The 27,083-nt window shown below is 40.7% G+C and overlaps 1 protein-coding gene and 1 non-coding gene across 8 annotated transcripts in view; one reads left to right on the plus strand and one right to left on the minus strand.

The window, feature by feature from the left end:
• CDKAL1 (CDK5 regulatory subunit associated protein 1 like 1) overlaps positions 1–27,083 on the minus strand; it is a 718,338-nt gene that overhangs the window by 240,708 nt on the left and 450,547 nt on the right. The window lies entirely within an intron of this gene.
• On the plus strand, positions 12,806–12,913 carry LOC116529864. Its single transcript, XR_004259713.1, has one exon. It is a non-coding gene; the product is annotated as a U6 spliceosomal RNA (small nuclear RNA).

Consider the following 27,083-nt stretch of genomic DNA (forward strand, 5'->3'; position numbering starts at 1 on the left):
TTTTTTTTTTTTTTTTTTTGAGATGGAGTTTCACTCTTGTTACCCAGGCTGCAGTGCAATGGCGCGATCTCGGCTCACCGCAACCTCCGCCTCCTAGGTTCAGGCAATTCTCCTGCCTCAGCCTCCTGAGTAGCTGGGATTACAGGCACGCGCCACCATGCCCAGCTAATGTTTTGTATTTTTAGTAGAGACGGGGTTTCACCGTGTTGACAAGGATGGTCTAGATCTCTTGACCTCATGATCCACCCGCCTCGGCCTCCCAAAGTGCTGGAATTACAGGCTTGAGCCACTGCACCCGGCCGTATGTCTTCTTTTGTAAAGTGTGTGTCCATATCCTTCACCCACTTTTGAATGCGCTTCTTTGTTTTATACTTGTAAATCTGTTTTAGTTCTTTGTAGATTCTGGATATCAGCCCTTTGTCAGATGGGTAGATTGCAAAATTTTTCTCCCATTCTGTTGGTTGCCGATTCACTCTAACAACTGTTTCTTTTGCTGTGCAGAAGCTGTGGAGTTTAATTAGGTCCCATTTGTCTATTTTGGCTTTTGTTGCCAATGCTTTTGGTGTTTTGGTCATGAAGTCCTTGCCTACGCCTATGTCCTGAATGGTTTTGCCTAGATTTTCTTCTAGGGTTTTTATGGTGTTAGGTCTTATGTTTAAGTCTTTAATCCATCTGGAGTTAATTTTAGTGTAAGGTGTCAGGAAGGGGTCCAGTTTCTGCTTCCTGCATATGGCTAGCCAGTTTTCCCAACACCATTTATTAAACAGGGAATCCTTTCCCCATTGCTTGTTTTTGTCAGGTTTGTCAAAAATTGGATGGTTGTTAATGTGTTGTGTTGCCTCCAAGGCCTCTGTTCTGTTCCATTGGTCTATATCTCTGTTTTGGTACCAGTACCATGCTGTTTTGATTACTGTAGGCTTGTAGTATAGTTTGAAGTCTGGTAGTATGATGCCTCCGCTTTGTGCTTTTTGCTTAGAACTGACTTGGCTATGCAGGCTCTTTTGCTTCCATATGAAGTTTAAGGTGGTTTTTTCCAGTTCTGTGAAGAAAGTCATTAGTAGCTTGATGGGGATAGCTTTGAATCTGTAAATTACTTTGGGCAGTATGGCCATTTTCATGATATTGATTCTTCCTAACCATGAACATGGAATGTTTCCACATCTGTTTGTGTCCTCTCTTATATCGTTGATCAGTGGTTTGTAGTTCTCCTTGAAGAGGTCCTTTTACCTTCCTTGTTAGTTGTATTCCTAGGTATTTTATTCTCTTTGCAGCAATTGTGAATGGTAGTTCATTCTTGATTGGGCTCTCTTTAAGTCTGTTATTGGTGTATAGGAATGCTTGTGATTTTTGCACATTGATTTTGCATCCTGAGACTTTGCTGAAGTTGCTTATCAGTTTCCGGAGATTTTGGGCTGAGATGATGGGGTCTTCCAGATATACAATCATGTCATCTGCAAATAGAGATAATTTGGCTTCTTCCTTTCCTATTTGAATACGCTTTATTTCTTTTTCTTGCCTGATTGCTCTGGCTAGAACTTCCAATACCATTTTGAATAGGAGTGGTGACAGGGGCATCCTTGCCTAGTGCCAGATTTGAAAGGGAATGCTTCCAGTTTTTGCCCATTCAGTATGATATTGGCTGTTGGTTTGTCATAAATAGCTTTTATTGTTTTGAGATACATTCCGTCAACACCTAGTTTATTGAGGGTTTTCAGTATAAAGCGCTGTTGTATTTTGTCAAAGGCCTTCTCTGCATCAATTGAGATAATCATGTGGCTTTTGTCTTTGGTTCTGTTTATGATGTGAATTACGTTTATAGACTTGCGTTTGCTGAACCAGCCTTGAATCCCTGGGATGAGGCCTACTTGATCATGGTGGATAAGCTTTTTGATGTGCTGTTGCAATCGGTTTGCCCGTATTTTATCGAAGATTTTTGCATCTGTGTTCATCATGTATATGGGCCTGAAGTTTTCTTTTCTTGCTGAGTCTCTGCCAGGTTTTGGTATCAGGATGATGTTGGTCTCATAAAATGATTTGGGAAGGATTCCTTCTTTTTGGATTGTTTGGAATAGTTTCATAAGGAATGGTACCAGCTGCTCTTTGTGTGTCTGTTAGAATTCGGCTGTGAACCCAACTGGACCTGAGCTTTATTTGGGTGGTAGGCTCTTAATTGCTGCCTCAACTTCCGACCTTGTTATTCGTCTATTCAGGGTTTCGACTTCTTCCTGGTTTAGGCTTGGGAGGAGGCAAGTGTCCAGGAATTTATCCATTTATTCCAGGTTTAGTAGTTTATATGCATAGAGTTATTTGTAATAATCTTCGATGATAGTTTGTGTTTCTATGAAATCTGCGGTGATATCCCCTTTATCGTTTCTTATTGCATCTGTTTGATTATTCTCTCTTTTCTTTTTTATTAATCTGGCTAGTGGTCTGTCTATTTTGATCTTTTCGAAAAACCAGCTCCTGGATTTATTGATTTTTTGAAGGGCTTTTTGTGACTCTATCTCCTTCAGTTCTACTCTGATCTTAGTTATTTCTTGTCTTCTGCTAGGTTTTGAGCTTTTTTGATCTTGCTCCTCTAGCTCTTTCAATTTTGACGATAGGGTGTCAATTTTCTTTCTCTCCTTGCTTCTCATGTGGGCACTTATTGCTATATAGTTTCCTCTAGAGGCTGCTTTAAATGTGTTCCAGAGATTCTGGTATGTTGTGTCTTCGTTCTCGTTGGTTTCGAAGAACATCTTTATTTCTGCCTGCATTTCATTGTTTATCCAGTCAACATTCAAGAGCCAGTTGTTCAGTTTGCATGAAGCTGTGCAGTTCTGAGTTAGTTTCTTAATCCTGAGCTCTAATTTGCACTGTGGTCTGAGAGACTGTTTGTTATGATTTCTGTCCTTTTGCATTTGCTGAGGAGTGATTTACTTCCAATTATGTGGTCAATTTTAGAGTAGATGTGATGTGGTACTGAGAATGTATATTCTGTGGATTTGGGGTGGAGAGTTCTGTAAATGTCTATTAAGTTTGCTTGATCCAGGTCTGAGTTCAAGTCCTGGATATGCTTGTTAATTTTCTGCTGCGTTGATCTGTCTAATATTGACAATGGGGTGTTAAAGTGTCCCATTATTATTGTGTGGGAGTCTAAGTCTCTTTGTAAGTCATTAACAAGTTGCCTTATGTATCTGGGTGCTCCTGTATTGGGTGTATATATATTTAGGACGCTTAGCTCTTCTTGTTGCATTGATCCTTTTACCACTATGTAATGTTCTTCTTTGTCTCTTTTGATCTTTGTTGTTTTAAAGTCTATTTTATCAGAGATGAGAATTGCAACTCCTGCTTTTATTTGCTCTCCTTTTGCTTGGTAAATGTTCCTCCATCCCTTTATTTTGAGCCTTTGTATATCCTTGCATGTGAGATGGGTTTTCTGGACACAGCACACTGATGGGTTTTGGCTTTTTTCTAATTTGCCAGTCTGTGTCTTTTGATTGGGGCATTTAACCCATTTACATTTAGGGTTAATATTGTTATGTGTGAATTTGATCCTGCCATTTTGGTGCTAGCTGGCTGTTTTGCCCATTAGTTGATGCAGTTTCTTCATTGTGTTGATGCTCTTTACCATTTGGTATTTTTTTGGAGTGACTGGTACTGGTTCTTCCTTTCTATGTTTCGTGCCTCTTTCATGAGCTCTTGTAAAGCTGGCCTGGTGGTGAGGAAATCTCTGAATACTTGCTTGTTCGCAAAGGATTTTATTTTCCTTCATTTATGAAGCTTAGTTTGGCTGGATATGAAATTCTGGGTTGAAAGTTCTTTTCTTTAAGGATGTTGAATATTGACCCCCACTCTCTTCTGGCTTGTAGGGTTTCTGCTGAGAGATCTGCTGTGAGTCTGATGGGGTTCCGTTTGTGGGTAACACGACCTTTCTCTCTGGCTGCCCTTAGCATTTTCTCCTTCATTTCAACCCTGGTGATTCTGACGATTATGTGCCTTGGGGTTGCTCTTCTTGAGGAATATCTTTGTGGTGTTCTCTGTATTTCGTGGACTTGAATATTGGCCTGTCTTGCTAGGTTGGAGAAGTTTTCCTGGATAATATCCTGAAGAGTATTTTCCAGCTTGGATTCGTTCTCTCCATCATATTCTGGTACACCTATCAAACGTATATTAGGTCTTTTCACATAGTCCCATATTTCTTGGAGACTTTGTTCATTCCTTTTTACTCTAATCTTGCCTTCTCGTTTTATTTCATTGAGTTGATCTTTGACCTCTGATATCCTTTCTTCTGCTTTGTCAATTCGGCTGCTGAAACTTGGGTATGCTTCGAGAAGTTCTCATGTTGTGTTTTCAGCTCCATCAATTCACTTATATTCCTCTCTAAGTTGTCTATTCTCGTTAGCATTTCATCGAATCTTTTTTCAGCGTTCTTTGTTTCTTTGCATTGGGTTAGCACATGTTCTTTTAGCTCACAAAAGTTTATTACCCACCTTCTGAAGCCTGATTCTGTTAATTCATCACACTCATTCTCCATTCAGCCTTCTTCCCTTGCTGGTGAGGAGTTGTGATCCCTTGTAGGAGGAGAGGTGTTCTGGTTTCGGGTGCTTTCATCCTTCTTGTGCTGGTTTCTTTCCATCTTTGTGTATTTATCCACCTGTTGTCTTTGTAGTTGTTGACTTTCAGATTGGGTCTCTGAGTGGACATCCAGTTTGTTGATGATGAAGTTATTTCTTTCTGTTTCTTAGTTTTCCTTCTAACAGTCTGGACCCTCTGCTTTAGGACTGCTGAGGTCCACTCCAGGCCCTGCTTGCCTGGGGATCACCTGCAGTGGCTGCAGAACAGTAAGGGTTGCTGCCAGTTTCTTCTTCTGCTATCTTTGTCACAGAAGGATACCTGTCTGATGTCAGTCTGAGCTCTCCTTTATGAGGTGACTCGTTGGATATACAGGGGTCAGGGAGTTGCTTGAGGAGACAGTCTGTGCTTTATAGGAGCTCAAGTGCTGAGCTGTGAGCTCCACTGTTCATTCAGAGCTGCTGGGCAGGTATGTTTAAGTCTGCTGCAGCAGAACTCATAATCCCCCCAACCTTTTTTTTTCCCAGGTGCTCTGTCCCGGGGAGCTAGGGCTTTATTTATGAGTTTCTATTGTGCTGCTGCCTTTTTTCAGGTCTGCCCTGCCCAGTGAGGAAGAGCCTAGTCATTGTCTGCCTGCAGAGACTTTGCTGAGCTGCTGTGGGCTCCGCCCAGCTGCCATATGAACTTCAGTGCAGTTCTGTTTATACGGGTATAGTTAGAACTGCCTTGGCAATGACAGCCCACCTCTATAATGGTGGACTCTCTCTGTAATGGTGGGCTGCCTCGGCAACGGCAGGCTGCCTCAGCAATGGTGGACTACCTCCGTAGTGGTGGACTGCCTTGGTAATGGCGGACACTCCTCCCCCACAGAGCTAGACTGTCCCAGGTTCAGGTGTGCTTGCTGTGAAACTTTCAGTTCGGAGCACTTCCAATTGCTGTTTTTTTATGGGGGTCGGACCAGCCAAGCCTGATCACCTGGCTCCCTGCCTCAGAGACCCCCTTTTTTTCTTAGTTGAGTGGTTGATTCTGTCTCCCAGGTGTTCCAGTCGCCTGTTGAAAAGTTGCCGGGATCTGTGTGATTTCCTGTGCAGTGGCCCACTGCACTGGCTGAAACAGCTGTGCTGAGATTTGTGGCAGTTTTTTGTCTGGGAATCTCCTTGCCTGGCTCCGTGTTTCAGTCGCCTTTTTAGCCAGTTGAATGGACGACTCTGTCTCCCAGGAGCTCCAATCGCCAGCTAAAATGGTGCCCGGACCCATGTATTTTGTATGGAGAATCTCTGCCCTGGGGCGCTGGCAAAACAGCCTGGCCGGCCGAAACCGCCACATCAGCCAAAACAGCCGCGCTGGCGACCTGTGGGGCTCCTCCGCCTGGGAATCTCCTGGTCTGTGGGCAATAAAAATCCATCTGGAAATGCGGTGTCCACTCACCGTCTGTGCATTTGCTGGGAGCTGCTCCTAATTGGCCATCTTGGATCCCTGTCTATGAACACATTTTTTAAAATACAAATATGCCAAGACCAATGACACATTCATTGCAAAAAATGAGGAAAGGAACTCAACAACTAAACTGTTTCTCTTTTTTAAAAAATTTCAATCACATATTTTTTGAGTATCTATTATGCGAAAGGCACATGACCAGACAGCGAGGCCAGCCACTGTACCACTGGGCACCTAACACTTATACTTAAGATGTATAAGAAGCAGAGAAAGAAGAACATATCCTTCAAAGTTAAAGAGAACACATTTAAGTGAAACAAATTAGAAAACTCAGAGAGTGTTTAAAAATTCCTCCAAGGACACCAAGGGGGCGAATTAAAAAAGTGACAGAGGTGAAACTCTGGAATGTCACCATTCATGCAAGCATTAGGAAAGCTGACTAATGTGGCCCTTCTCCACTGCTGCAGGTGTCAGGTCTTCGATTTGAAAGAGAGGGAGGAAAAGAAAGGAGAGAAAGAGGAAAAGAAAAGAAAGAGAAAAGGAGGAGAAAGAAAAAAGAAAAAGAAAGCAGTAGCAGGTACATACGGCCTTTCAGAGTTCAGAAGTGAATAAAAATCTCAAAAAGGGAGTGACTTATTAATAACTTCCATGCGTCCAGTGATTCTTAGTTTTCAAACTATTGCACTTTCTTATCTGTTACCTCACTGCATCCTTCAAACAATATTTTGAAGGATCTTACCGAGTCAAAGAGCCAGCTAATTCCATCCAGTTACCTCTTAGCTCTGCAAGAGTCAGTCATGCATATGGATCAACCATGCCTTTTGTTTCTCCATTTTCTTTCCATTGACTGTGAACATTAGCGTTTTAGCCAAAGTGGAAGCCAAGAGATGAACTCAAATCAGTCACCTTAGTAGCAGTTGTTTAAAATAATCCTTTCACTAAAGAATTCAGATTACCTAATAAATTACTCATAGATATCCTTTATCCATACTTTCTCTGTCAGGAATTAATAAGTATATATACCCTATTAACCGTGTTACATATAGACTACCAAATTGGAATTGGGGTTGAAAATTTTCTTCCTTAATAGAGAAATAGCTGGATACACTTTCATGAAACTGTTACACTTCTGGGCTGGGTATTCAGTAGGCTATTTTTTTTTTTTTTTGAGACGGAGTTTTGCTCTGTCATCCAGGCTGGAGTACAGTGGCATGATCTCAGCTCACTGCAACCTCTGCCTCCTGGGTTCAAGTAATTCTCCTGCCTCACCCTCCGGAGTAGCTGGAATTACAGGCTGACTCACCATGCTTGGCTAATTTTTGTAGTTTTAGCAGAGACGGGTTTCACCATATTGGTCAGGCTGGTCTTGAACTCCTGACCTCAGGTGATCCACCCACCTTGGCCTCCCAAAGTGCTGGGATTATAGGTGTGAGCCACTGCGCCCAGCCTCAGTAGGCTCTTTGTAGCCATACCCCACACCCAGAGCTGGGCAAAGTGGAGCCACACTCACATTACACACCCTACAGTACATATGCTGGCCTCGTGCTACTATCCTCTGGCTTTCAGGTTCTTCACACTTAAACAGCAAAATCCCCCCCAAATGTAAGAAACACAATTGCACTAAGATGATTGTTTTCTAAAGTGCCAGCACTCAGAGCTTCAGACATATCTATTGTGGTGAGAAATGACATCTTGACACGTAATACACTTTGTGAGATGAAACTTCACATTCAGGCTGTGTGCCTTCTTCTCATCTACGAAATGGAGAGAGAGATACTATTCCCCTCATAGAGCTACTGGGCTACAGTGAACATAAATTAAGATAATCCAGTGTGTGCTTATAAAAGTAAGCCCTCCATATGTAAATCATCTAATTGTTTAATACTTGTCTTTTGGCAAGTATTTTAAGTACCCGGTAACACAATTTTACATGGATTCCAGGGAGCCCATCAGTAAGTAAAACAGCTTTTTGATGAGTTAGTTCCCGAACTAGCAAGTGAAGGAGAAGTAACTGGGACTGATTTGAAAGGGGTTTACCAGCAAACATGACTCGGGGCCAGAGAGGGTAGTGCAGTTTCTCTTGGAAACACTCAGGGTGACCTCCTACTACAAACTGGATATAGCACTAGATGAAACTCTGCACTGCTACAGTACGCCAATTTACAAGTTACAATGCTAACAGCACACAAGTAGGATAAATGTGGTGGTTTCCCCTCGCCTCCCCCATGCTTCTCAAAATAAACCTTCCCACTAGCAATTATCTTTAGCTTCATACTACAGACCTTGCAACTTAATACTGCCAGAACACAAAATAAAAATACGCTTGCCCCTTAATTAAAGTCTGTGCTTCTGCCGCTAAGAGAATCATGACTTAACAGAGATTAATATAACCAAGGAGACAAAGGACATATTTTTGTTTTGCTTTTTCTTCCATTCCTCTTCTTGCTCAGCACTCTTGGTTTAGGATAATCTGTGTTCTCTTCACCTTTCAAAAACTTCTGCCTTTATGACTACTCAGCAACCAGTTCCTGGTGTTACCAAAGTCTTTACTTAGTTCTTCTTGGCAATATGATAATGGATCTCCAGAACTGAAAGCTTTATAAAGCCAGGAATTATATTTTACTCTTCCCTCTGGATCTCTACTTATACTGTGCTAAGCACACCCCTAAACATTTAAATACAGATGTGGGTTACAACCACATCAACACACACGAAAAGAGGTGTAAACTGTAATTTCAATAGGAAGACAAACTTTCATTTAGGAATATTTCACTTTGGCTCAACCAGGTAAACAAACATACATTCAACAAGGTAAACAAGCATTTAATCAGCCTGCCTTAATTTCTGGAACAAATGAGTCATTACATGTAGTACAGGCACACCTCATTTTACTGTGCTTCCCAAAGATTGTGCTTCTTACAAAATTGAAGGTCTGTGGCAACCCTGCGTCAAGCACGTGCACTGGCAAATGTTTTCAACACATGCGCTCACTTTGTAGCTCTGTGTCACATTTTGGTAATTCTTGCAATATTTCAGATTTTTAAAATTATTATTATATCTGTTACTATGATCTGTGATCAGTGATCTCTGATGTTACTCTTGTCATTATTTTGGGGTGCCACAAACCATGCCCATATAAAAGGGCAGATTTAATCAATAAATGTTGTGTGTGTTCTGACTGCTCTTCCAATCGGCCCTTTTCCTGTCTTGGGCCTCCCTGTCCTCTGAGACGCAATATTGAAATTAGGCCAGTTAATAACCTGACAAAGGCCTTTAAATATTCCAGTAAATGGAAAAGTCCCACGTTTCTCACTGTAAATGAAAAGCTATCTAGCATTAAGCTTAGTGGGGAAGGCACGTCAAAGGCTGAGACAAGTTTAAGGCCTCTTGCATGGAATAGTCAGCCACGTTATGAATGCAAAGGAAAAGTTCTTGAAGGAAATTAAAAGTGCTACTCCAGGGAACTCACAAATGGTGGGAAAGACAAACAGCCTTATTGCTGATATGGAGAAGTCTGGGTAGATGATCAAATCACTCACAGCGTTTCCTGAAACTCAAACCTAATCCAGAGCAAGGCTCTAACTCTCTTCGATTTTATGAAGGCTGAATGAAGTGAGGACACTGCAGAGGAAGTTTGAAGCTACGAGAGGCTGGTTCACAAGGTTTAAGGAACAATGTTTCCATAACATAAAAGCGCAAAGTGAATCGGCAAGTGCTGAAGTGGAAGCTATAGTAAATCATCCAGAAGACTTAGCTAAGATCACTGATGAGGTGGCTATGCCAAACCACAGACTTTCAGTGTAGACAAAACAGCCTTCTATTAAAAAATGGCGGCATCTAGGACTTTGATAGCTGGAGAAGTCAATACAAAAGGCTTTGAAGTCTCGCTTCAAAGCTTCAGAGAACAGAAAGAGTGATTCTCTCGTGAGGGGATAATGCAACTGGTGGCTAAGTTGAAACCAATTCTCATTTACCATTCTGAAAATTCTAGAGCCCTCAAGAATTGCGACAAATTGACTCTGTTTGTGTTCTATACGTGCAACACCAAAGCCTGGTGAGGGCACATGTGTTGACAGCATGGTTTACTGGATATTTTAAGCCCACTATTGAGACCTACTACTCTGGAAAAAAAGATTCCTTTCCTTCACTGCTCATGGACAACGCACCTGGTCATCTAAGAGCTCTGATCAGTGTGTAAAAAGAGAGGCCGGGCGCAGTGGCTCAAGCCTGTAATCCCAGCACTTTGGGAGGCCGAGGCGGGTGTATCACGAGGTCAAGAGATCGAGACCATCCTGGTCAACATGGTGAAACCCCGTCTCTACTAAAAATACAAAAAAATTAGCTGGGCATGGTGGTGTGTGCCTGTAATCCCAGCTACTCAGGAGGCTGAGGCAGGAGAATTGCCTGAACCCAGGAGGCGGAGGTTGCGGTGAGCCGAGATCGTGCCATTGCACTCCAGCCTGGGTAACGTGAGTGAAACTCCGTCTCAAAAAAAAAAAAAAAAAAAAAAAAAGAGATTAATATTGATTTCGTGCCTGCTAACACAACATCCATTCTGCAGTCCATGGATCAAGGAGTAATTTCAACTTTCAAGTTCATTATATAAGAAATACATTTTTGTAAGGCAGTTACTGCCTTAGTGATTCCTCTGACGAATCTAGGTAAAGTAAATTAAAAGCCTCTGGAAAGGACTCGTCCTTCTAGATGCCACTAAGAACATTCGTGATTCATGGGAGGAGAACAAAATATCAATATAAACAGGAGTTTGGAATATACTGATTTCATCCCTCATGGATCACTTTGAGGGGTTCAAGACTTCAATGGAGGAAGTAACTTCAGATGTGATAGAAACAGGAAAACAACTAGAATTACAAATGGAGCCTGAAGATGTGATGGAATTACTGCAATCTCATCACCAAACTTGAACAGATGATGAATTGTTTCTTATGGATGAGCAAAGAAAGTGGTTTCGAGATGGAATGCATTCCTGTTGAAGATGCTGTGAACACTCTTGAAATGACAACAAAGCACTTAGGATATCACATAAATGTAGTTGATAAAGCAGAGTTTGAGAGGGCTGACTCCAATTTTAAGAGAAGTTCCACTGCTGCAGCTACTTTCTTAACCTTCAGCAGTCACCGCTCTGATGAGTCCACAGTCATCAACACTGGCAAAACCCATCACAAGCAAGAAGACAGTAACTCGCTGAAGGCCCATTTTCAGCAATGAAGTATTTTAAATAAGGTATGTATTTTTTTAATACATAATGCTACTGTATACTTACTGGACTATAATATAATACAAATATAACTTTTATATATACTGGGAAACCAAAAAATTCATGTAACTTGCTTTATGGTGATATCTGCTATTTTGCAGAGGTCTGGAACCTAACCTGCACTATCTCTGAGGTACGCCTGCAAAAACCAAGACACTTTAAATAAAGGCAGCCCCATCATGGATTATATTTCTAAAGGTATGCTGAAGCTTGAGACTGAAATTACAGTACAATTTCTTTCTCTCTCATCCCTCCCTTCCTCCCTCCTTCCCTCCCTCCCTCTCTCCCTTCCTTCTTTCCTTCCTTCCCTCCCTCCCTCCCTCCCTCTCTCTCTCTCTTTCTTTCTGGCACAATCTGGCTCACTGCAACCTTCACCTCCTGGATTCAAGCCATTCTCCTGCCTCAGGCTCCAGAGTAGCTGGGATTACAGGTGCCTGCCACCACACCCAGCTAATTTTTGTACATTAGTAGAGACAAGGTTTCACCATATTGCCCAGGCTGATTTCGATCTCCTGACCTCAGGCGATCCCCCCGGCTTGGACTCCCAAAATGTTGGGATTACAGGTGTGAATCACTGCTCCCAGCCCACAGTACATTTTCTTATGAAAGTAACTTACAAGTGATGGGAAGAGTCTCAGGTTTACCAAGGGAAAAATAAGCATTTAGCTCAAATTGGGGCTGATGAAAGAAGGGCAGCCATGGGCAGCTCCGTGTTCTGAGCGGGGTGAGTCTGAGCGGAAGGGTAGATTCGGTGGGCATGTATGCGCACACACGGAGGGGGAGCAGTTGAGGAACTCTGGTAGCAGTCAGCATGGAAAAAGTATCTGTTTTATTATAAGGTCATTTATAATGGAAGGGTTGATGTATCAACGCTACTTAAAATATAGATATCAACCATTTTACAGGCAGGAACTGGAGAATGGCTAGCCAGATCAACAAAACAGTGTTTCTATCTGGTGCTATTACATGGAGTTCTCATCTTACAAAGTGATAATCATCTCAATGTTTTTCTCTCTGAACTTAAAATATATTAAAAAAAAAAAACTGAATGAAAACAGACTTAATTTTAAAAAGCAGTTCTCTGTATGGATACATTTTTATTTTTATTTTATTTTATTTATTTATTTTTTTTGAGACGGAGTTTCACTCTTGTTACCCAGGCTGGAGTGCAATGGCGTGATCTCGGCTCACCGCAACCTCCGCCTCCTGGGTTCAGGCAATTCTCCTGCCTCAGCCTCCTGAGTAGCTGGGATTACAGGCACGCGCCACCATGCCCAGCTAATTTTTTGTATTTTTAGTAGAGACAGGGTTTCACCGTGTTGACCAGGATGGTCTCGATCTCTTGACCTCGTGATCCACCCGCCTCGGCCTCCCAAAGTGCTGGGATTACAGGCTTGAGCCACCGCGCCCGGCCTATGGATACATTTTTAAAAGAATGGCTAAGTTTCATTTTTATTGCCCTATGTCATCAAATTCATCAATACATTCTACCTAGTTTTGAATATATACACAACTAGCGTAACAACATCACTCGGTATGTGCTCGCCTCGGCAACATATATACTAAAATCGGAACGATACAGAGATTAGCACGACCCCCGAGCAAGGATGAAATCACTCAGTATGTGAGGGTTTATAAAATATGTTGACACTTGCATTCAGATGCGTTTATGTCCACACTGATAGTTATCAAACAGAAAGCCCTCTACGATTACAGCTTTGTCGCAAAGTACATGCAAGTTCAAAATGCTAAACTCTACACTGCTCCGTGGCTTTCAGCTCATTTAATTGACATGATAAAGGAAAAAAAAAAAAACTTTCGAAAAAAGACAAACTATCCGATTCCCTTTAAATGTTTTAAAGGTAGCTTGATATAATTCATATGCCATATAATTTATCCACTCAAACTACAAATTAACATTTTTCATATTCACAGGATTGTAAAACCATGACCGCAATCTAATTTTAGAACATTTTCCTTCCCTGAAACAAACCCTGTACCCGTTAGCAGCCACCCCCATTTTCCCTCATTTCACGAACCCTCCTCCTAGCTCTGAAACAACCACTAGTCTACTTGCTAACTCTACAGAGTTGCCTATTCTGGACACTTTATATGAAGAGGTTCATATAATATGTGACTTCTTTCGTGGCCAGCTTCTTTCACTTCTTGGTTTCAAGGGTCAACCATATTGTAACATCTAAGGATTTCTTTCATTCTTTGTTTTTGGAGATAGTCTCACTCTGCTGCCCAGGCTGGAGTGTAAAAGTGCAGTCACGGCTCAGTGCAGCCTTGATCTCCTAGGCTCAAGTGATCCTCCCCCCTCAGCCTCTTGAGTAGCTGGATGACAAGCACATGCCACCAGGCCGGGCTAATTTTTACATTTTTTTCTAGAGACGGGGTTTCACTATGTGGCCCAGGCTCGCTGGTCTTGAACTCCTGGGCTCAAGTGATCCTCCTGCCTTGGCCTCCCAAAGTGCTGGTATTACAGGTATCGGCAACCATGCCCACCACTCCGTCTTATTTTAATTAAATAATAAAACACAGGTATTTAGAAGTTATTAAATATTTCATGCAAACCTATTTCAGATGTTCTGAATTATATTAGCTTGACTGAGGTGGTAAAGCACATTTCACCCATACTTCCTGGCTTTTTCACACAAGCATTCTAATGACATATCTTCACTAGAAATTAGCTGCTACATTTAAGATGTTATTAGAAAAATTACAATACAGACAAAAAATAGGAGAAAAGTGGGCTGGATGAGGTGGCTTACACCAGTAATTCCAGCACTTTGGGAGGCCGAGGCAGGCATGATCACTTGAAGTCAGGAGTTTGAGACCAGCCTGGCCAACATAGTGAAACCTCATCTCTACTAATAATACACACACACACACACACACACACACACACACACACACACACATATACACACACACACAACTTGCTGGGTACACACACACACACAAAAACAAAAACTTGCTGGGTATGGTGGTGCATACCTGTAATCTCACCTATTCAGGATGCTAAGGCACGAGAATCACTTGAACCCAAGAGATGGAGGTTGCAGTGAGGCAAGATTGTGCCACTGCATTCCAGCCTAGGTGACAGAGTATCTCAAAAAAAAAGGAAAAAAAAAAAAAAAAAAGATGGGGGAAAAGTATAAACATTCCTTAAAAAAATTAAGAATCTCTTAAAATGAGGAGAATGTGACTAATAATGAAAATATTATATTTTTAACAATTCCAACTATTTTTTGCTCTGTTGTCATAAAATATACATAAAATTTATCATTTTTAACTTTTTTTTTTTTAATTTAATAGGGTCTCGCTACGTTGCCCAGGCTGGAATCAAACCCCTGAACTTGAGAGAACTATGTACCTCAACCTCCCAAGTAGCTGGGACTACAAGTGCATGACACTAAGACTGGCTGATTTTTTTTTTTTTTGAAAGGGCGTATCGCTTTGTCACTCAGGCTAGAGTGCAGCGGCCCCATCTTGGCTCACTGCAACCTCTGCCTCCGGGTTCAAGGGATTCTCCTGCCTCAGCCTCTCGAGTAGCTGGGCTTACAAGGCACCCACAGCCATGCCCAGCTAATTTTTGTATTTTAGTATAGCTGGGGTTTCACCATGTTGGTCAGGCTGGTCTCAAACTCATGACCTCAAGTGACCTACCCGCCTTGGCCTCCCAAAGTGCTGGGATTACAGGTGTGAACCAACATAGCAAAACAAGCCTAACTGATTTTTAACCCTTTTAAGATATGCAATTTCATGACATTAAGTCCAGTCAATGTTGCACAACCGTCATCCACTATCCATCTCCAGAGCAAAGCTCCGTACCCATTAAACAGCTCTCCTTTCACTGCTCCCCAATCCTTTCATAACCACAATTTGACTTTCTGTCTCTATGAATTTAACTACTACAAGTGAAATCACATAATATTTGTTCTTTTGTATCTGGCTTATTTCACTTAGCATAATGCTTTCATCCCTGCTGTCGCAATATTACGTTTTTTTTTTTTTTTTTTGGGACGGAGTTTCACTCTTGTTACCCAGGCTGGAGTGCAATGGCGCGATCTCGGCTCACTGCAACCTCCGCCTCCTGGGTTCAGGCAATTCTCCTGCCTCAGCCTCCTGAGTAGCTGGGATTACAGGCATGCGCCACCATGCCCAGCTAATTTTTTGTATTTTTAGTAGAGACGGGGTTTCACCGTGTTGACCAGGATGGTCTCGATCTCTTGACCTCGTGATCCACCCGCCTCAGCCTCCCAAAGTGCTGGGATTACAGGCTTGAGCCACCGCGCCCGGCGATATTACGTTTTTTATGTCTTTTTCTAGACAGCTGATAGCTGTACTCTCAATGCCAAAGCACACTGTATAGATTTGTATTTGCACTTACCTCCCTATCCTGCAATTAAACCGTAGGTCCTCATGTCCCACGGGTATATCTTGTTTATGTTCATTTCCCTATTCCCTTGCTCCATTCCTGGCCCCAGACACTTATTATAGTTGAAAGTATAAATGACTGAACATTTAAATGTCCCAGTTAATCAATACCATTATTTTGGCATAAGTCCTACAAAAACTTCTAGGCAATGTTCAAAACACCAGCGCCAGTGTTCTAGGAAATCCTGACTCCAACACTTACCAAGTCATATAAGATAGAATAGTACCAGGAACATATTTCATCCATTACTTCATGAATGGCACTGTAACAGCTACTAAGCGAATTACCAGCACCTATATTTACTCTAGCAATTTAATAATAAATTTTCATTAATAGCATCAGAAAGTGACTGAGGGAGCGCAAGAAGGGAAAATTTCCAATTCTTATGACCCAAATGACAAGGATTGGATGTTGTAAACAGATTCTAATTTACAATTGATCTATAACTTAATTATAATAGAAAATTCTCTTCTAAACTGCACAGAGTTAACGTTTTCAGTATCGTGTTAAAACAGGTTGAGACAAAACATCTGTTCTAATTAGCGTTCACAGAAATGTAAAAGGACTTCACGTCCGCTTACCATGACCACTTCTTCTCAGTGTCAGAGCCAGTCGTCAGGCTTCACAATATAAAGACGAAAATATATATCTTGATACTGATGATAAAATGGTCAGAGTCATAATTACACACACAAACACATTTATTTTCAACTAATATCTGTGTTTATTTTTTTATTTTTGAGACAGAGTCTTGCTCTGTCGCCCAGGCTGGAGTGCAACATGGTGAAACCCCATCTCAATTAAAAATGCAAAAAAATTAGGTGGGCATGGTGGTGCATGCCTGTAGTCCCAGCTACTCGGGGGGCTAAGGTGGGAGAATCGCTTGAACCTGGGAGGCGGAGGTTGCAGGCTGAGATCGCGCCGCTGCAGTCCCGCCTGGTGACAGAGTGAGACTCTGTCTCAAAACAAAAACAAAAAAAATCAAACCAGTGGTTCCCTCAGTCTCTTTTCCTCCCTAATTCCATATAAGTTCTGAAGTGGAGAAAACGCGAACAGAGCTTCAGCCAGTATATAACGGGTGCGTAACATGAGCGAGAAATAAATTTTTGTTGTTATAAGCCACTGACATTTTGGAGGCGATTTTAATACACAGTATAACTTAGTTTATCCTTACTGACTGTGATTGTTAATTCTATGTGTCGACAGGCTCCTGAATGCACAGACAGCTGATAAAATATTATTTCTGGGTGTCTGTGAGGGTATTTTCAGAACAGATTAGCATTTCAATCAGCAGAGTAAAAGAAGGTCCATCCCCATCAACAGGTGGGCAGCATCCAATTCTTCCAAGGCTCAAATTAAACACAATGGCAGAGCAAGGGTGAATTCTCCCTCACTTCACACACACAAACACACACACACGTGCATGCACACACATACGTACACAACCCAGTATGTTTCTTTGGAGAACTCTGACTAATCCACTGATGGAGTCTCATGTTACGGATAAAAAATACTAAAGTTTAGAGACATTTAAAATGGTGTGTCTGGCCAGATGCAGTGGCTCACACCTGTAATCCCAACGCTTTGGGAGACCAGGGTGGGAGGACAGCTTGAACCCAGGGGTTCAAGTCAAGCCTGGGCAACTAGTGGGACCCCATGTCTACAAAAAAGTAAAAAAAAAAAAAAAAAAAAAAAAAAAAAAAGCTGGGCCTGGTAGTGTGTGCCTGAAGTTCCAGCTATTTGGGATGCTGAGGTAGGAGGCTCACGTGAGCCCAGGAAGTCAAGGCTACAGTGAGTCGTGACTGTGCTACTATACTCTAGCTTGGGTGACAGAGTAATGCCTGTCCCAAAAAATAAAATCAGTGCTGTGTCTACAGTCAAGTGCAGTAAGTGGAAGAACTGGATTTAGAACCTAAGCTTGTCACAGCACAGTGTCCTTTTCCTTCACCAATTTGCAATAAATCTTAGAATGGAAGTGTCTATCAACTGTGAAGGTAAAACAGGGGAGGAAGAAGTTAACTGTTATATGAGCAAGAGAAGGCTTTATCCCAAGCAGAGTTCATTTTGAATGATAAGAATGCTTCCTAGCCAGGCATGGTGACTCACGCCTACAATCCCAGCACTCTGGGAGGCTGAGGTGGGTGGATCACTTGAAGTCAGGAATTCAAGACCGGCCTGACCAACATGGTAAAACCCCATTTCTACTAAAAATACAAAAATTAGCTGGGCATGGTGGTGCATACCTGTAGTCCCAGCTATTCAGGAAGCTGAGGCAGGAGAATCACTCGAACCCAGAAGGCAGAAGTTGCAGTGAGCTGAAATCATGCCACTGCACTCCAGCCCGTGTGACAGACTGAATGAGACTCTGTCTTCACAAAAAGAAAAAAAATAAAAAGTTTCCAGACAAACTGCAGAAGATAACACGTTTTTAATACATAAAAATGGTGGTCACAGTTTAGATACACAGGCCACTGCACATAGGTAACCAAAACTTAAGATCTTGATTTCCTCAAAATAATAACCCTAAACACAAAACAAAAACATAAACTTTTTGTCCTTTTGAGACAAGGAAGTTAAACCAATCAGCTACAGACAAATCAGCTTACACACCTTTGTTTGCCTTCAAGAAGAATACAGGACAGCCAATCATGAAAAAGGTCAAAATACTCCCTGCTTTACAGTCTATAAATTGTGTTACAGCTGCCCTACAATTGAGACTTCGTGCCATTTTTCAGTTTGAGGTCTTCCTGGTTCATAAATTTTTCTATTGTATGCATAGTAAATTCTCAAAATTCTAACTTTCCCTGATTTTGACACATAGAATATACCTAGTGTCTTAAAATACAAGGCTGTATATTTTATAAAATAACCTAGGGACCTGCTCTATCAGTTCTTCTGGCTTTTCTAAATGTAATAATATCCTTACATATCTTTAAAAGTATATTTAGAAAAATAAGTATACTTGGAGATCAGTTAAGGATTCTCTCCCTGTTTACTTTTTTTTAATCAAATATACCAATTACTACAGATTTTGTTGACGTCCTTCTAAAGCGAGAATTGTCCATTTGCTGGTTAGGCTTATAGTATCTTATAAGGGTGAACCTGTCCCATTCTCTTAGAAAAAAGATGCATAACATGAGTGGTGCTTAATTGCTTTAATTTTCCGGGGGTGGGGGAAGTAGAGCACATAAAGTAATAAAAAAAACTTCATAAAAGCAATGCATATTTCTTTAAATTTTGAAAAATCGAGAAAAATAGAATAAAAAACTAATCATTGCTGAAAACAACCATTATTAAAAGAAAAATTCATTAGTCTTGCTATCATCTTGAAACAACTACATTATAAAATTATATGTGACACTATCTAGTATGTTTGAGAAAAGTGAAAAGATTTTCAAAGACTAACATATAAAGCTAACAGTATTTCTTGACAATAGATCATTGGGTCTGAGCTCAATTTCTCCAAAAAGGAAGGAAGAAAAAACCTTTCTTTTAAGCAATGGCCAAGCCAACCAAGCACTTAGGCTCAAGGGACTCATAATGCTTCCACATTAGCATAACAGGAGAGAGAAATCTGAATATGAAAACAACAAACAAAGGAGAATCAGAGATAAGAATCAGCAAAACATCTTAGACTCATTCCTGAACAAGTTATTACCATTGGGACAATGTTGTCCCTGGAGCTATGATGAGAGAATGGAAAAAATAGATATAAAAAAATTCTTTATTTGAAAAGCATATAAAAATGAGAATGGGCCGGGCACGATGACTCACGCCTGTAATCCCAGCACTTTGAGAGGCTGAGGCGGGCAGATCATGAGGTCAAGAGATCAAGACCATTCTGGCCAACACGGTGGAACCCCGTCTCTACTAAAATTAAAAACAAAAATAAAAAAGAAATAAATTAGCTGGGCATGATGGTGTGCGCTTTAGTCCCAGCTACTTGAGAGGCTGAGGCAAGAGAATTGCTTGAACCTAGGAGGCGGAGGTTGCAGTGAGCCGAGATCATGCCATTATACTCCAGCCTGGCGCCTGATGACAAAGCGAGATTCTGATTCAAAAAAAAAAAGAGAAGGAAGGTAAAAGAAAAAAAGAGGGATGGGCAATTCTCCCCCACCTCTCAAATTTATTGTAGAGAAAGGGAAGTCTTAAAAGTTGTTTTTTGTTTTGAGACAGGGTCTTGCTCCATCACTTAGATTGGAGTGCAGTGACATGATCACAGCTCACTGAAGAGTCCACCTCCTAAGTTCAAATGAAATCCTGAGCTCAAGGGATCCTCCTACCTCTGTCTCCCAAAGTGCTGGGATTACAGGTGTGAGCCATCATGCACAGCTTGAAAGTTCTTTTAAGACCTTAGGTCTTAAGAAGATGGAACATAATTACAAAATAGCTACAAGAGAGGCTTTTGAATGTCCACACCCAAAGCAGTGATGAATGTATAAGGTGATGTTCAAGCTAGGTACCCTGTTTGATCATTACGTGACATATATACAAATGGAAATATCAAATTGTACCCTAAATATGTACAATTACAAGTCATTGACCTAAAAAAAAAGTATTTGAAAAATGGGCCATAAGAAGTCATTTAATTGGAATGATTACAGAGGAACAAAAAAAAGGCTCCCCAGCCTATTCCAACTCACAGCACTATTAGTGATACAGCAGCAGTGACAGGGAGAGGAGGTGGGGAAATTCTGGGTAGAAAAGGGCAGGTCCCTGAAGAGGTCTCCACCCTAAAGCCTGGAACTACAGGCCAAAATGAGAACTTACATCCCCGTTTTCCTGCTCAAATGTTGCCCTTTCCAAAACCACCCACAGCCCTCCCCACCCCACATCTTGTGCACATAAAAACCCCAAGCTCAGCCAACAGAGTGAGGAGAAGCAGATGGACATTGGAGATTATGGATGGATGTCAGAGAGAAGCAGCTTGACTTCAGAGAGATAGCTTGAAGTTGTGTCTTCTGAGAGGAGACGAGTATCTTCCCAATCCGTCCCCTTTTCAGCTCTCCTTTCCACTGACAGCCACTTTCATCAGTAATAAAATCCTCTGCACTTACCATCTGTAATTCGTTCATGCAACCTCCTTCCTCCTGGAGGCTGGCAAGAACTCGGGGGCCACGAGTGTGAGTGCAAAAGGCTATCACACTGACTCTCCACTGAGCTATTAAAACTTACGCCGTCTGGGAATGGCAAAGCTAAAAGGGCACTGTAACACTCCTTGTGGTGCTTCGGGGGTCACGAGCACCTCCCTAGAAGCTGCTGCAGGGCCTGCATGGAGATTGGTATCTGCTGGCCCTGCTCTCGCCCCAGCTCCTGCATCCACTCACCTGCACTCCCCCACCCATGGGGCGTGGAACACAGGAGGACGAAGCAAGTATAGTCTGCCCCTGCGGACACTGAAGCGCCTGGCCAGTTCTAGTACCCGTGCACTCCAGTTCCTGCCTGCCAAGGGATCAGGGAAATATTCTGCTTCAGATGTAGTAGCAGAAATAGCAGCAGTAATGATAGCAGTTTGCCTCTATGTGTGCTAGACAATGTACTGAGTCACCTTCATTGGCTGATTTAAACTTCAGAAAAACCTAGAAGTAGTTTTACTTCACTCCATCTTAGATTCAGAGAAATTAATTATCATGTCCATGGCAAAATGGTGGCAATGGAATATAAACACAGTGCCCGTGACATGGCTCAACCAAATGTCTCTCACAGGAGTATCATTCCTATGGATTGATCTACCTGTAATCCTCTCTATGCATACACTAATTCTTGAGGAATAGCACAAACTAATTTGCATAAAGGTGTTAACTAATAGCAAATCATTTCTGGGAGTAGGAGAGGAAGAAAAAGGCGGAGAGTAGTCTTTCTAAAACAAGGCATAAAATATGTAGGTATTATGTACATTATAAATGGTCTTTGATACATATTATATAGCTTTTTTGGATTTATTTATTTAGATGGCATCTTGCTCTGTCACCCAGGCTGGAGTGCAGTGATCTCAGCTCACTGCAACCTCTACCTCCCAGGTTCAAGCGATTCTGCTGTGTCAGTCTCCCCAGTAGCTGGGATTACAGGTGTGCACCACCATTCCCAGCTAATTTTTGTAATTTTAGTAGAGACAGGGTTTCACCATGTTGGCCAGGGTGGTCTTGAGCTCCTGACCTCAGGTCATCCGCCCATCTTGGCCTCCCAAAGTGTTGGAACCACAGGCAGGAGCCACTGTGCCTGGCCTATATTATATAGTTTTTTATATATAAAACATACATTATATATATCAAAGATAATTTGTAATTTTCACAACTTGCAAAATTTTCCTTAGTCTGGTTATGTCAGAAAGGGGTGGATTTTTTTTTAAATGTCTTATGTGTTTAAGTTAAATAGCTTGTATTATATTACTTAAAATTAAATAATATATTAATGAGATCTTTGTGGTTCTTTGCTACTGACCAATACAAATTTTAAGTACAAACTGATAAACAGACATACATTTTTAATAAGGCAACAAGGGACATATTCCATCTCTGTTCTACTTAAATTGTTTTCACTTGGTAAAATTGTCTTCACATGTCAGTTCTTTAATTGGAACATAAATGAAAGTATTTCAAGTTACTACATGGTAAGCTGGCTTGTCTAAGGACACCCTGTCAGAATATTTTGAGATTTTAACCTGCTTTTTGAAACACCATGAACTCCAAAGCTATAGGATCATGTAAAGAAAGATCAGGAAAAAGTTCCATTTGGGAAGCCAAATTTACTTTTAAGACTTGAGCTTTCTAAAAAATGTTTTTTTTTTAATGAAATAGAAATTACTGTTTTATGCATTTAAAAATATAGATTTATTTACATTAGAAGGGAAAATTGTGATTTTTAACTCCCCTTTTCTGTTGAAGTCTGTGCTCTCTACAAATAAAAAACTTTAACTTACTCTTTTTTGCAAGGTTTTGCCCAATGCTAACAGAGGAAATCATTTGATACATCAGCACTCTGAGATGTTAAATTTTGTAATTTTTGTAAGATTAAAATTGATTTTTTTTTTCTTTTTTTGTATTTTGTTCTTTTGGGATTTTGTTGTCTTTTATTTTTAAAGTTGATTTTTTTTTTTTAAAGAACAGGCTTTGCACTATTCTCTTTGTGTTTCCAATGATCAGATGTTTCCAATGAGCAAATGTGTTGTAAATTACGTTATTAATAACTTATGTTTACCAGGCTAAAGAACTAGATACGCATGAGTCTAAATAACAATGATTAAGGAAATCTAGTACACTTTATTACATGCTAAGAATTTCCTTCAGGACAAGCATGGTGGCTTATGTCTGTAATTCCAGCACTTTGGGACGGGGAGGCAGGGAGACTGGTTGAGCCAAGGACTTTGAGACCAGCCTGGGCAACATGGTGAAATCCCATCTCTATATATAATACAAAGATCAGTCAGGTATGGTGGTGTACCCCTGTAATCCCAGGGATCCGTGAGGCTGAGGTGGGAGATTGCTTGAGCTGGGGAGGTGGAGGTTACAGTGAGCCAAGATTGCACCACTGCACTGCAGCCTAGGCAAGAGAGCCAAACTCTGGCTCAAGAATAAAGAAAGAAAGAAAGAAAGAAGAATTTCCTTCTATCTTAGGTGAGAAAAAGTGATTTCCACATCAAGTACCCTGACTTTTTAATACTTCAAATTTAGAGACTGAAAATACAGAAGACAGCTAGGGAAAAGGACATTTCAAAGATGAGTCTAACAGAATGTGTAATATGCTGAAGTGAACTGGGATGGAGAGTGATGGGTACCACCAACGATTTTGTATGTGATGTTTAGATGATTGCTGTTGACCAATCCTCATAGAATCATCTCTCCACGGAATTCACTAATGGGCACAATTCATCAGAGAAAAAACTGGGAATTATTTTGCAAGGGTATCTAAGACGTCGTGTCAAAAAGTGCAAGAATGCATTCCACATGAAATAACATACACGAAGTATGAAGCTATGCTGAGTAAAATTAACATTCTGAAACGTCTTCGGCTGAGTGAAATGAAGAAAGGGAAATTCAATCCCTTACAACTTCAATGATTACACATTCAAAATGACTCATTAAAACTAAAAACAAATGGAATACTCCCATCTGGGTGTTTGATTTTATTTTCTCCTAAATAAACTTGATTTCTCATAATCACTGATTACATAAAAGAAGTTCACAAATGAACCCAATATTTCCTTGTCGGAGCATGACAGCCTCCTCCTGCTCAGTTACCAAGTTTCAAACTTCTGAATTTCTTGTCCTCATCCGCTACACTCCATGGATCAATATGTATTTCTGGTGTTACCCACCCAACCTTCAGAAGTCTCTGATTTTGCTATGTCCATCTCTTGAGTGTAACTTTGCACTAAAATATTGTGAGTATAACCCACAATTTTTTTCTTATAAACCATAACGTAAGTCTGAGTCTTCAAATGGGCAAAGGGTAGGTATCCCTGGAGGGAAAACAGTGGCGGTGAGAGTTATTTTTACAGAAGTCCATTTCCAGGTCTTCAACTTCCTTTGTGGTCTTCCCTAAACCTGGGTTGTGTGTGGTGAAGGCTTGATGCTGTGTGTCCTCTCACACCTCCCTCTCCCCTTTACTGAATGTCATCAGGTCACCAAACACAGAACATGCCAAGTTGCCTTTTATAAGCAACATAAAGGGTTCTCATGCCTATTAACCCCCAACATCCATGCTGTTAAAGATTGTATTTTAAACAATTTTAATATTTATGCTGTTTTGGTGAAATGTATACTAGTAATAATTTAATAACAATCCAATCTAAAAGAAATGTTTCTCTTAAAAATATCTGGAGGCTTCTAATAACAATAATGTTTGTATTTTATTTTATACATATATTTTGATGCAGAGAAGGATGATACAATGATCAATAGACTTTCAAGCTTAAAATATATTGAACTGGCCGGGTGCAGTGGCCCACACCTGTAATCCCAGGACTTTGGGAGGCTGAGGAGGGCAGATCACCTGAGGTCCAGAGTTCGAGACCAGCCTGTCTCGATGAAACCCTGTCACTACTAAAAATACAAAAATTAGCCAGGTGTGGTGGCACATGCTTGTAATCCCTGCTACTTAGCAAGCTGAGGCAGGAGAACTGCTTGAACCCAGAGGTGGAGGTCGCAGTGAGCAGAGATTGTGCAGAGATTGTGCCACTGCACTTCACCCTGGGTGAGGAAGTGAGATGCTGTATCAAAAAATATATATAATATATATATATATTATATTTTTATATAATATTCAATATATATTATATAATATAAATAAAAATATATTATATATAATATATATTTTTATACATAATATAATATATATTATATATATGATATATAATACATAATATATATTATATATAATATGCATATATATATATATATATATATATACACACACACGCACACACACACCCCCACACACAATAAAATTCTATAGAGGAAGTACAATGGAAATTTGAGTTCCAGGAAAAAAAAGGATAGTGTAAATACTAAATACATTTAAAAGAGTGATGTAATGATTACATTATAAAATTTCTTATTTAAAATATGCCAGAGATTATACCTCTTAAAAGTATGAGGCTGGGGGCCGGGCGCAGTGGCTCAAGCCTGTAATCCCAGCACTTTGGGAGGCCGAGGCGGGTGGATCACAAGGTCAAGAGATCGAGACCATCCTGGTCAACATGGTGAAACCCCGTCTCTACTAAAAATACAAAAAATTAGCTGGCCATGGTGGTGCGTGCCTGTAATCCCAGCTACTCAGGAGGCTGAGGCAGGAGAATTGCCTGAACCCAGGAGGCGGAGGTTGTGGTGAGCCGAGATCGCGCCATTGCACTCCAGCCTGGGTAACAAGAGTGAAACTCTGTCTCAAAAAAAAAAAAAAATAGTATGAGGCTGGGAATGGTGGTTCATGCCTGTAACCCCAGCACTTTGAGGGGCCAAGGTGGGCAGATCACTGAGGCCAGGAGTTCGAAACCAGTCTGGCCAACATGGCAAAACCCCATCTCTACTAAAAATCCAAAAAATTAGCTGGGTGTGGTGGCGGGTACCTATAGTCCAAGCTTCTCGGGAGGCTAAGGCAGGAGAATCACTTGAACCTGGGAGGCAGAGGTTACAGTGAGCTGAGACTGTGCCATCCCACTCCAGCTTGGGTGACAGAGTGAGACTCTATCTCAAAAAACAAAAAAAGAAAACTGTGAAAAAAATTTTATTATCAATATAAATCATTTTTAAAAATTACTCTGGGGTAACAGCAAACAAAAGTGTAATACCACCCACTATGACACGCAGTCCAGAATTAGTCAGCCAGACCCCACTCCGGGACTCGGGCTCTTTTCATTCCTGTCTCCTGGCTTCAGGTCACACTGCCCCTTCTCACCATCGAACATACACCAACCCGAGGAAACCTGTTCCTATTGAAAGTGGACCTACTGCTTTTCCCAGAACATGCTCCAGGCTTTTCACCTTTGTTCAAATTTACCCTCAAACTAGAACACGATTGCTCACCTCTAAGCCAACCCTGCCTACTAAAATGATTTAATTATCACTTCCTCCTGTTTCCCAATGTACCCAAAGTATTAATCATTTATTTCCTCTTCTCATTTAGAGTGTATCGTGTCTTTATCAGGCAATTACCACATTGTACATTATTAATTGTTTAGCATCCCTCCCCAATAATCTCCCCTCCACCTCATATAAAAAAAATGTTTGGTAACTTTTTGTTGAATTGACCAAGAGTCAATGTGCTCCAGTGAAACAAACCATAGATTCAATATACACAGACACATAATTTTCATTTTGACTTTTTCAATGACCTGGCATATGGCACTAGGGAAACCTCACTCTAGATTGTTTATACTTAAATTTCTGCCTTTTAAACTTGAAGATTACACTCTTATTTTTTATACAGGAGAATTTTTTAATGACCAGTTAACCAAAAATGATTTTTTTATCATTTGCAATTATGAAAGACTAATTATGAATATGACTAAATTATAGGAGCCTAAAATTAAAATCCGTTTTAAGATAAATAAGATGCAAGGAGGTCACATAATGAGGCAAATCAGTGGAAGAGTGCACTAATAACACTATGCTAGTGCCCCAATAAACAAAAACTCTCAACAACAACAAAACAATTCCATATTCACCAGCCATCTCATAGTCATTCTACCATTCATGTTACAATTTATAGCATGATGATTAATTTCATTTTAATATTTCACTGAAAATTAAAATGTGCAACCTGAGAAATTCCTACAGGCCACTTCAAAGAAAGTATACTGCATTTCATCACTTCGTAATAAAATTATTAGCTTGTAGTCCCAAGAGAGTATGAAAACCCGTTAGTCTCAAATAT

This window comes from Sapajus apella, unplaced genomic scaffold, assembly GCF_009761245.1.
Source record: "Sapajus apella isolate SASKATOON/1434 unplaced genomic scaffold, GSC_monkey_1.0 scaffold63, whole genome shotgun sequence".
NCBI classification, from domain to species: Eukaryota; Metazoa; Chordata; class Mammalia; order Primates; family Cebidae; genus Sapajus; species Sapajus apella.